The sequence below is a fragment of the Pelecanus crispus genome, chromosome 1, assembly GCF_030463565.1.
Source record: "Pelecanus crispus isolate bPelCri1 chromosome 1, bPelCri1.pri, whole genome shotgun sequence".
Taxonomy (NCBI): Eukaryota; Metazoa; Chordata; class Aves; order Pelecaniformes; family Pelecanidae; genus Pelecanus; species Pelecanus crispus.
In genome coordinates this window covers 186,103,904-186,116,238 of record NC_134643.1, presented here as the reverse complement: position 1 = coordinate 186,116,238, position 12,335 = coordinate 186,103,904, and positions in this window count along the sequence as shown.

The following is a 12,335-nucleotide window of genomic DNA, read 5'->3' as shown; positions in this document are numbered from 1 at the left end:
CCTCTAGATGCTGCAACAGGTTTTAAAAATTATATAAATAAAATAAATACCAGAAAGTTGATGAACAGCAAGCCTAAGAGACTTTGACAACTGTAACTGTGAGAAGTAAATGCAAGTACTGTGAAAAACAAATATGGATAGCATGACAGAAACAAAATAGGGAGGTAAATGACAAGTACATCTACTGAGCTGCCACAAATAGCGATTATATCATAATGATCAAACGACAAGCTGGCAAACTTAAGAATAACTGCAGCACTGAAGGAAGCAAAGTAAATGATCCTGATGCAAACTCAAAACCAGACCTTAGTTTCAGAGCAAATTGTAACAATAGCAGAAGCAGCAGCTGTATTACATAAAAGTGCTCTTGCCAGTAGCAAGGGTAGTAGTTTACATAGCACACAAGTGGGAGATTAAAATAAAATGGAATAGAAAATCCTTCAAAACATAGGCTATAGAAGTGTAAGGGAATAATAAGGTAAAGAAATGTATGACTCATAACAACAAAACACATATGAGAGGTCATGGTGTGACTATGACTGTTTCCTTACAATATTGCCTTGCCAATGAGGATTTTTTTAGTCTACAGCAATTAGATACAACCAATTAATTTTATTATAGTAGAGGAACGTTATCTGAGCTTTCAAATGGTCCATCATTATTCATTCAAAAAATCCATTATGAAACAGGATTCCAAACAAGAGTTTATGTTTGTCTTCAGTAAACTTTATAGCAGCCCATACAATTTATAACATCTGTAGTACAGGAAAATCCGGATTGCTTATTTTAGGTTTCCAACTAAAGGCCTGAGCATCCGTAGAATGACCCAAACAGACTATGCAAAGTGTTTATACTCCTCATAGAGTCAATAGAGAGACATAAACACTTTTACAGAAGAAAACAGAAAACCTGTAGGAAGATAAGCAGCTTCTTAAAGCTAGCAAAAGGAAACCCCGGCTATGACATCATGTCTGATTTGTTGCTATGCCACAGCCTAGGCTCATGAGCTCATTTAGGATATAAAATTTGTTATTTTCCTCTGAGAGTATATAAGCTTCATTATTTTTAAAACAGAGGAATTAGAGGAGAACAGATTTTGCATAAAAACTTAACAGTGAGACTACTCATAAAGGCAATTAGAGATCTAGATTTCAACTTTATCCCCAGACAGAAGCTGGTGAGGCTTGGTCTTCTTATATGTCTATATCTTGAAATACTTCTCTATTTGTCCAGGCCCTAAGGACACTTGTAACCTTCACAGTCCCTGCCCAAGCTCCCCTGGTGACTGCCTCCACCCTGCCCATTTCAGCCCAGCCCAGGGCCATCAGTCCCTGTCCGAGAGATGATGTGAGAGTGCCAGTCTCCAGCCCCGTCTCTGGCTCTGCCTCCTGGATGAACCTTAGATCTATATTATAGCCCTGTCTCTGGCCCTGACTGCTTTTATTTCTGACTGGGCACCCAGATAGGCTCTGGCCCTGGTGCACCACTTACTGAGTCAAGGTTGTCAACGGCCCCTGTTACCAGCCCCTGGCTCTGCCAGCTGTGCTCAGGTCCTGTGGGACTGTGGCCCAGCCCTGGAGGCACTCCTTGCACTGGGTTCACTCTTGGCTCACCCTGTTTCTGGATGAGCCCCATTCTTGCTGCTTCCTGACAACTAGTCATTATACTGTAGATGAGTCTGAAAAGTGAGTAATCTGTCTTTTCTTGTGAAAGTTGATGCATATGACTTCCTGTCAAATTGTCACACTCTTTTAACAGCAGGAGCCTTGACCCATCATTGCCTGCATTAAGCACATACTACTTTTTTTCCCTGGCTTCATTATGAAGACAACACTCTAGTTTTCTACAAGAGAAACTACAGCACAATCAACAGCACAACATACACCAGTATCTATTAAAAAGGGATAACCTTACCTCTGTGTTGTACGGGATACATTAACACAACTCTTAGGTGGACAGGAGACTGAATGATAAAATATGGTATGTGTTTACTCTGCCCCAGGCTTGTCCCCTCTTGAGCAAAGTGGATGAACCATGCCTTCTGAATGCAGATTTCCTTTGAGCCAATATGGTGGCTTTATGGCCCAGAGACATAATTATTCTTTTTAATATTTTTGTTTGTTAGCTTGTTTTTTACCCTTCATTGTGTCTGCAATGTCGTGAACACTGAGATGCAGCCCTAAGGGGCTGCAAGCAGTTTTTACAGAATGAAAAAAAAGATGTGTTACATGCCTAGGGATCTGGTGCTAGGGTTTCTGGAGGTATTAGAAGCTACAGTGCTGGATGAGGTAGATCTGACAATTGTAAAGGGTACAGGAAATTAATTTGATATAGTGTCATTCATATCAACTTTTTAAAGTGATATCTGGAGTTAGCTACCTCCAAATCCACACCACTAGTTTCCTTTCAGCAAAGTTAGTTGACTGTAAAAAAAACCCAAATATAACAGTCCTGTAGAAAATTAACATTCATGCAGATTGCAATAAGAATATATGCATTATAAGGTAAACAAACACAAGACCGGTGACCAGGTAACTGGGTTCTTTCACAGTGAAGAGGTATCCTTTACAGTATACAACAGAGATGGTTTAGAGTTGCAGGGACATGACACAGAGTTCAGGGGAGTCCTGTGCAAGGTGGTTGTAGCTACTCTGCCTCAGTAGTTGGTTGCCTGAGTAGAATGGAATACTGTGGTTGTTGGTAAAATGAATGATGACTATCTACTTGAGATTAGGAAGATGCACTAACAAGCAAACAGCTCCCAAATAAGTCACAGAAGGAAGAATGTCTTTTCCCTGAGGTAGACACCTCTATAGCCTGCCCTTTATAGTTATGGAAGGCAAGTAGAGATTTTTTAGATACTTGGCCTCATCCCTACTTTTGGCCAAGATAAATCCTGTCTTAAAAACATCTCATTATTCCTACTACAAAGAAGCCTAGAGTGATCACATGAGCTGCAGATACTGACATTTATGATATAGACTCCACCCAAAATACACATATTGGTTTATTTTTCAAGTTTGGTAAGGCTTTAAACTTAATGACTTATCACAATGTTGTTATTAGCAATGACCTGTTCTCAGAAATAAGAACCTACAACTTTCACTGTATACAGAGTTAGTCAGCAAATTCCCCTCTCCAGCTGCAAGTCTAGCTAACAAAGCAATTTCTTAACAAATTTTCCAAATTTCTATACAAAATCACACAGCCTTGTTTTCCTGAAAAAATCTTTTGTCTCTCAAACATTTTTTCTCAGATTTCATATGTAAAAGAGACCAATGAAATACACAGTGTGTATGTCTTTGATATCTGCATTTCTAGCCTTCTAAGTATTAATCCCCATTTCATACCTTGAAGTGAGCTAATGCGCTATTCACTTTATTCAGGAAGTATAAATTGCTTAAGCATTAGATTCAAAGTGTAATTTACCATTTTCTTTTCTTAAACACTGTCTCTTTTTGGTAAACATGGCAAACTATTTAATTTAAAAAAAAAAAAATCTAGAATTCGCTCCAGGTAGAAATTGTCATTGTGTGTGCAGACCCATAGAAGGATGCATTTGCTGAATATAAATTACACTTCCTGAGGCCTTTAAGTGTTTTAGCAATCCTAAATGATCAGAGAAACTGTCAAGTTCCCTAATAAGTAGTAAATATCTGTTCCCTTCTCTGTTCTTTCCCTGCACAGATAATGGAACATACTGTAGTCACTTTTGGATTAAAATGACTTGTACTTGCAATGAGAGTAGAATTGTTACAGGGTTTATTAGACAATGCAGTATTTAGCTTCTTAATACCTTTTAATTACAAGACTCATCCTGCTTACTGATTGAGAAAATAGACATTAAGAAACTGATTCTCATTTATGCTCAGGTTTCTTTAGTTCATTTTGGTTATGTAAAGGGAACTAGCTTCTTAAAGCCCCACCCAAATCTTCATAATTTTTTTCTGTTGAACTACTGCTTCTGTTACCATTTTCTTTTACATTCAGTTTAACATATTGATATCAATCTTAGTTCTTTCATTAATTAACATACTTAGTATATAATTAGAAAATCCAAAGAAATACTGAGATACTATGAACATTTAAGGAAAACTCTCTTTGACTTTTGCCTGTGGTTTTTAAGTAATTTAAGTAATTTTTAAGTAATCTTTCCATCCTTCCAGCTACAAAAGTGTGGTTCTAACCACCTGACATCTCAATGAAATATTCTGTACTGCTATATATTCAGCCTAGAGAAAAGAAGGCTGCGAAGAGACCTTATTGCGACCTTCCAATACTTAAAGGGGGCCTACAGGAAGGATTGGGACAATCTTTTTAGCAAGGCCTGTTGTGACAGGACAAGGAATAATGGATTTAAACTAAAGAAGAATAGATTTAGACTAGACATTAGAAAGAAATTTTTTACAATGAGGGTGGTGAAGCACTGGAACACGTTGCCCAGAGAGGTGGTGGAGGCCCCATCCCTGGCAACATTCAAGGTCAGGTTGGACGGGGCTCTGAGCAACCTGATCTGGTTAAAGCTGTCCCTGCTCACTGCAGGGGGGTTGGGCTAGATGACCTCTAAAGGTCCCTTCCAACCCAAAGCATTCTATGATTCTATGATTCTATGATTCTATGATTCTATGATATTAAGCCAGAAGCAAAGTTTATTTACAAACTTGGTAAACATATGTTGTCAACTGAAACTCCTTATTCTCCGTTTAATATCTTCAAAAGGATTGAAATATTAATAACAGTTCTGCAGAGTAGTAATGAACAAATTAAGGACACATTGTAAACAAGCATTTTTCTGAGCTGGAAAAGGATGATATTTTAGGATCTATGAAGAAGTTTTCTTCCTGTTTTTATTTCTAACATTCTGAAAAGTTACAATATATTTTCTACTTGTACAACCTAAGAAACAGATAGCTACAATCCTATTACACACAGATTTAGCCCAGATGTGCATCTTTTTTTTTTTCCCCTAGTCCTAACTTCTGTGTACAGAAGAGAAAAAAAAAAAAAAGCCGATTCATTCAGTGATGGAAACTTCCAGTACAGTAAAGGATTAATGGGGAAATAATAACAGACATCTCTGACTATGTCCTGATCACAGTGGAACTCGTGACAGTACACCTTTGAAACATGATTATGTATTCATATGGCATATAGCACAGCTTTCACCTCATCTGTGTGCCTGTCCCTTTCACATGAAACCTAGGACATCCTCCAGTGTGGAAAGATGGGCTTGATTTTCACTCTGATCTGAAATCAACTATTATACATGGGAACTGAGAAATTTTTCTGAATTTCCTAATTGTACCAGTCCTGGTACAAAGCACCATACAAATTGAGAACAAATATCTACATAAGTAATTTCATAACTTTCCATTACAATTTGGTTTTGAAACATCTCAGAAATAGTAGGTAATTGTTCAACTGTAACAATGTTGATCATATGGACTTCTGGTAGATATAGTTATTTTTGTCCTGTAACGAACAATTCCATTCTCTACCTGTAAAATATGAAAATACCAGGAGTTCTGTGATTTGACCCTGGCAGGCAGCTCAGCCCCACACAGCCACTTGCTCACTCTCCCCTGTTGGGATGCAGGAGAGAATCAGAAGGGTAAAAGTGAGAAAATGTGGGTTGAGTTAAAGACAGTTTAATAGGTAAAGCAAAAGCCATGCACGCAAGCAAAGCAATATAAGGAATTCATTTGTTTCTTCTTGTTGGCAGGCAGGTGTTCAGCCATCTCCAGGAAAGCAGGTTTTCATCTCACATAATGGTTACTTGGGAAGACAAATGCCATAACTCTAAATGTACCTCTCTTCGTCCTTCTTCCCCCAGATTTATATGCTGAGCATGATGTCATATGGTATGGAATATCCCTTTGGTCAGTTGGGGTCAGCTGTCCCAGCTGTGTCCCCTCCCAACCTCTTGCCCACCCCCAGCCTACTCGCTGCTGGGGTGGTGTGAGAAGCAGAAAAGGCCTTGACTCTGTGCAAGCACTGCTCAGCAATAACTGAAACATCCCTGTAAAATCAACACTGTTTTGCTTCCAAACCCAAAACATAGCACCATACAAGCTACTAGGAAGAAAATTCACTCTATCCCAGTCAAAACCAGTACAAACTCCTATAGATATAATGGCGGCTGAAGAATAGATTATTTAGCACTGTATGAACCACAGGTCAAGTTGCAGACCTACAGCAACTTGCAAAGGGAACCAGACAGTAGGATGAACTTCAGACAGATTTCCTCAGTGCCATATATTTAAGCAGATGATAAGAAAGAGAATTATCTGTGTCACAGGACTATCAAGTATATAACAAAAAGGGACATTTTACATGACAGTCTGCAATTCAGCAGGGTAGAGCTGTTTATTTGGATGGGTGAGCTGCCACCTTAAAGAAACGCTGGTGTTTCTCATACATATCAAAATCAAGAATCAATCAATACATAAATCCTCCTCTTCTACCTCTCTGAACAATAGTTGTGAAGAAAACGGAATGATCCCTGCCCTAAAAAACTGGTCTTTTCTCTCCTAATGGTGAAACAAAAAAAAAAAAAAAAAAAAAAAAGAGAAAAAAAGCATCATTTCTTTTTCCACATGCATCATGGCTTCTCTGGACTTTAAGTAAAAGACTGAAAGATTATACTCTTCCTTCTTCCAAACCTCAGGAAAAAAATTTCTTTCTTGCAGTTTTTACTTCACTGCCACCAAGACTCAAAGGAATATATATATCTGTGAAGATAATAAGGCAATAGATGGTAAGGATAGGAGGACTTTATCCAGAAATCAAAATTGCAGAGAATGTCATATTACTTAACACAATGCCAGAGGAAGACCTAGAAAACAGAGCAAGAAAAAGATATAACCACCCCTTAAAAATAAATGGTAGAGACACAAATGATCTCAATATATCCATGTTCCAACATTAATTCCAATCTATGCTCCTACAACCCACTGAGGAACTGAAAAGTTGAAATTCATCCTTCTGTGATAGACATCCTATTATACTTCAGATTAGCTAACAGGTACAATTCCTTGCCATTTGTGAAGCTCACATCAACATAAATCAGGGGGGAAATACTACATGGTAGCAATTCTGTCAGGGTTTTTAGGTATTTTATATGCTGTGTGAAGCTGCTTACAGAATTGGAATGTTAGAATAAATCCTGGTGGACAGGGTTCAGTGGTTACAAAGCAGGTGAGGTAGCCACAGGTGCATGGTAAATGTAATTTGTCACATTGTTCAGCAGTTTAACACATGGGTAGTTTCACACCATATGTAGTACAAATGCAGACACACATACAAACCACCAGCTTGTGGCAGCCTAGCTTATTAGTGAAATCACTCTACATGAATGCAAATCACTAAACTTATTTTATTTAATATACAGGAATATTTAAATGAATCTAAACAAAACTCCATATACAGAAAACACTGGACAGAGAGGGAAAGGCTACAAATTTACTTGAGAAGAAAATATATCCACCACCTACACGTTCAAGAGATCATTCATCCTGTCTATAATGAATATGGATGTACTATTGTATGAATGAAATCATAATGATCTATATTATTTTTATAACTATAAAATAAATAAGATCACTATCAATTTTTACCTCTGAGATCTGTTCAACTAAAATACCACTGCTGACACCATTGAAGTTTCTTCCTTTGAATAGGATCAGTTCAAGCTTTATATATGGCTTAGCTAATAATATCTTTATCTTCCTGTAAGCATAGTCTTGTAATCATATCAAATTCACACTTCATCTCACTCTTTAAGCTTATAAGCATAGCCGTGTATATCATGGATGACTTAACCTTTTGAAAGTATTCAGAATTTGCTAAAAATGTTCAAAAAGCTAGCCTGTAACTCAAGAAAAAATGACAACAACATTTTGGTTCAAAGCTTCCAGTGTGATAAAATGCAGGTAATATATCTTCAGGCTCACAACTGCTGATTTAATTTCTTTCCAGAACTGGCCTCATGCACAGTCTACACTTCATTTCTAGAAAAGGAGTATGTTTTTCAGAACAGTTTTTGATTGATTTACTATCATTTTCCCAGCACTTTCTGACCATGAAAGATATTTATGGAGAAAAAGAAGGTACACCCCATAACTGCAAAACTTATTAGCATAGTAGTGAAATTGCTGAAGTGACCAGTACTTCCTGATGAAAACAGTAGAAAGTAAATTGTCTAATGTTATGTTCAGATTAAACTACTGTGTTATTAATAATCTCTGTGAAATGAAGCCCAGAAATTTGAATGAAACTACATACAATTTAGAATATTTGCTGAAAATAACAATAATTATGAAGCTCATTTTACTATATGAATATTAATGTTTTATGAGCATGTCATCTTATAGGAGCAAAATAAACATGATACTAAATATACCTTTCCTTGTATGATCTTCAGTATATAGTTTGCAAAACCAAAATGTGTACAAGTAAAGGCCATCTTAAAACAATATTGTTATACAGGAGAATGAAAATAATAGATACAGTTTCATAAGGGAAGAACTTTGCTTCAGACTGTGAGTGTTGTAAAATTACAAGACAGTTATTCTAACCTAATTGTTATTAGATGATGAGAGGACAGAAATTATGATTTTTACAACGATGTAATTGTTGCTAGAAGTTTCTAATGACAAGCCTATGTAACCATATATTTTCATTTTCCTAACAATATCACTGCTTGCTAAAAAGGCAACATTTCCAATACAGAATATACTTCTAATGCACTTTATTAGTTGCATATGCACATTTTGAATTGGACAAGGATCCTTTGGTTTGGGTTCTTTTTGTGTTGCTTGGTGAGTAAATTCATGAAGGAAGTAGGAATGAAGCTGCATATATTTAATGAGGTAAGCTAATATGCAGTGATTCTAAACTGCCACAGGGTGGTAGGAGATGCACTTTTCACAACATTTATCTAATTTGCAGAACTAAATGCTTTGCTACACTTCCACATTATTTAATTTCCTCATTGGAATATGTACTAGTCCTATAGCTCAAAAAGGGTAAATAAAAGGCAAAATTACACCTTCTACACCATCACAGAAATGGTGTAAGAGAACCACTTTAAACATTTCCAACAGATGTCTAAGTTTGTTTTGTACTATCATATGCAGGAGATTTTGTTTGTTAGCTTATATTCTTTTGTGTTATCTGAATGCTGCAGGTTACTTTTCAGATAACATTTAGCATTCGTCCTGTGCAAACATGTATGTTATGTTAAAATATACTCAATATGTATATGAAATTAAAAATGTAATTTTATGTTGTTCATTCTTCATTCCTTTGTCAATAATATCTAAAGGTCTCTTTAAACTTAAATATCTCCTGTGTTCTGATGTCTAAAAATGTTTAAGAATCTGAGGTCAAGGAGAATTTAAAATCTACATACAAAGCTGTATGTGTATTTTGCTTTTATAATTTTATTTCCATCACCATTAGTTCTGAATATGCCCATAATTTTGGAAGTGTATTACTAAATATTTATACTTAGGGGTCCTCTAGTTAAGAAATCTTAGTTACAGAAGTACATGTAATTGCTTTACCAGAGCAAAGATAGGTCAGAGAAGCCTATCTTTACACCTAGACCTAACCTTATTGTGAATTTAATTATTTTGCTTGAACATTAAATAGCAAGATGTCTTTTTGCAATCACAACAGTTCAAAGACAATGTGCCAGATAAGAAAAGAACAACTTCATTTTTAAAAAAGATCCTATAATATATGGGGGGGGGGGGGGGGCGGGGGGGGAAGAAAAAAAGAAAAGAATAAAAAAAAGAAATGTGTACATGTGAGAACCCCCTAAAAAAAAGGAGGGGAGGACAGAAGAATAGTATGACTTTTCTCAATCGTTACATTTGCATGCTACTCAGCTTTAAAATTCAGGCAACCTTCTAGACAAGCTACCTTCACCTGAAAGACAGGATTCAAATATTCAAGGATGTGTTATGCAGAGACTGTCGACAAGTGCTCAGTGAAGTTTTCTATTGGCTGATGCTTTCATAGCAAGAGTTTACAAAATGAAGTTACAAAAGCCATTGCACTTAAATCCTGGTAGATAAAGAATATATTTAACATGTTTAACCAGATCATTGTTTCTCAGAGACTGATAACACAGTTATGATCACTTAAATTATAATATTACAATAGTGGAACATCCCTTTTAACATGCCCATGATGAAAAGAAAAATTAGTATACTTAGACGTACAGGTTACTGTGGACCAAACAGTGTTAAAACCAGCAATGATCACTCTGTCAGTGAGTGGTGGTTGACAGCTTGGCTGAACATGAGCCAGCAGTGTGCCCAGGTGGCCAAGAAGGCCAACAGCATCCTGGCTTGTATCAGGAATAGCGTGGCCAGCAGGAGCAGGGAGGTTATTGTCCCCCTGTACTCGGCACTGGTGAGGTCGCACCTGGAATACTGTGTCCAGTTTTGTGCCCCTCACTACAAGAAAGACATTGAGGTGCTGGAGCGTGTCCAGAGAAGGGCAACAAAGCTGGTGAAGGGTCTGGAGCACAGGTCTTATGAGGAGCGGCTGAGGGAACTGGGGTTGTTTAGTCTGGAGAAGAGGAGGCTGAGGGGAGACCTTACCGCTCTCTCCAACTACCTGAAAGGAGGTTGTAGTGAGGTGCGTGTTGGTCTCTTCTCCCATGTAGTTAGCAATAGGGCAAGAGGAAACATCCTCAAGCTGCACCAGGGGAGGTTTAGATTGGACATTAGGAAAAATTTCTTCACAGAAATGGTAGTCAAGCATTGGAACAGGCTGCTCAGAGAGGTGGTGGAGTCACCATCCCTGCAAGTGTTCAAAAAACGGGTAGATGTGGCACTTTGGGACATGGTTTAGTCTAGTCTACCCTTGACTGGTTTCGTGTGGACTTGGTAATGTTAGGTTAATGGTTGGGCTGGATGATCTTAAAGGTCTTTTCCAACCTAAACGATTCTATGATTCTATGAGTATGACAGAAAATAAAATCTCTGAAAATACCTCCATTATAACACTTTATAATTCTCTTAGAATGAGATGAGTGAATTTCTGAAGGAGTTTCTCCCCTCATTGTTTATGGACAAAGTCACTAAATTGCTCAGAAGTCCAGCCTTTAGATAGCTTAACTTAGATGAGATTAAACAATTTACATACTATGTAGACTTAAATTAAAATAAAATATAGTGAATAATCCAACCTAGCTCATGATATGCACATTGTAATTCTGGTCCTGATAGGAAGACAATTTGGGAAAGTTAGCAAATGCAAATCCATCTGAGCTGGCTGAACACTGGAAACTATTTTCCACAGAGATGAACAGCAACAAAAAAAGTTCACCTTTGCTTCATTGTTTGAAATAAATATGGTGTTAAATTCTCTTCATATTAACATAAATATTTTTAGGAATACTCCATATCTATAGTTTCATTTAGATTGTGTCATGGCAGTGTTGTACATGTTTTCAACAATGAGGTGTTTTCTTGTTGCTTATTAGGTAGCAACATCATAATTCTATAATAGTTGTTTTATTAAGCAGACATTTTACGGTGCCTTCAGCTGTAACATTGCAGTATGGGCTTTTGCAGATCTAAACAATTCTTTTTAATGGCTTATACGTTCCCCAGTAACCAGGACAAGGGAATGTCTGTAGGTGTGGTGTTCTATACAATATTCCCAGTGGCATTTGATTACCATTAATCAACTTTGCATAGAATCATTGAATCATAGAATGGTTTACGTTGGAAAAAACCTTTAAGATCATCAAGTCCAACTGTTAACCTGCCACTGCCAAGTCCACCACTAAACCACGTCCCTAGACAGCACAACTACACGTCTTTCCAATACCTCCAGGGATGGTGAATCCACCACTTCCCTGGGCAGCCTGTTCCAATGCTTGACAAACTTTTCAGTGAAGAAATTTTTCTTAATATTCACTATAAACCTCCCCTGGCTCCCCTATTGTAGAGAGCAATAAGGTCTCCCCTCAGCCTCCTTTTCTCTAGGTTAAACAACCCAAAGTTCCCTCAGCTGCTCCTCATAAGACTTGTGCTCTAGACCCTTCACTAGCTTTGCTGCTCCTCTCTGGATATGTTTCAGCACCTCAATGACTTTCTTGTAGTGAGGGGCACAAAACTGAACACAATACTCGAAGTGTGGCCTCACCAGTGCCAAGTACAGGGGGACAATCCCTTCCCTAGTCTTGCTGGCCACACTATTCCTGATACAAGCCAGGATGCTGTTGGCCTTCTTGGCCACCTGGGCACACTGCTGGCTCATGTTCAGCTGGCTGTCAACCAACACCCCCAGGTCCTTTTCAGCCAGGCAGCTTT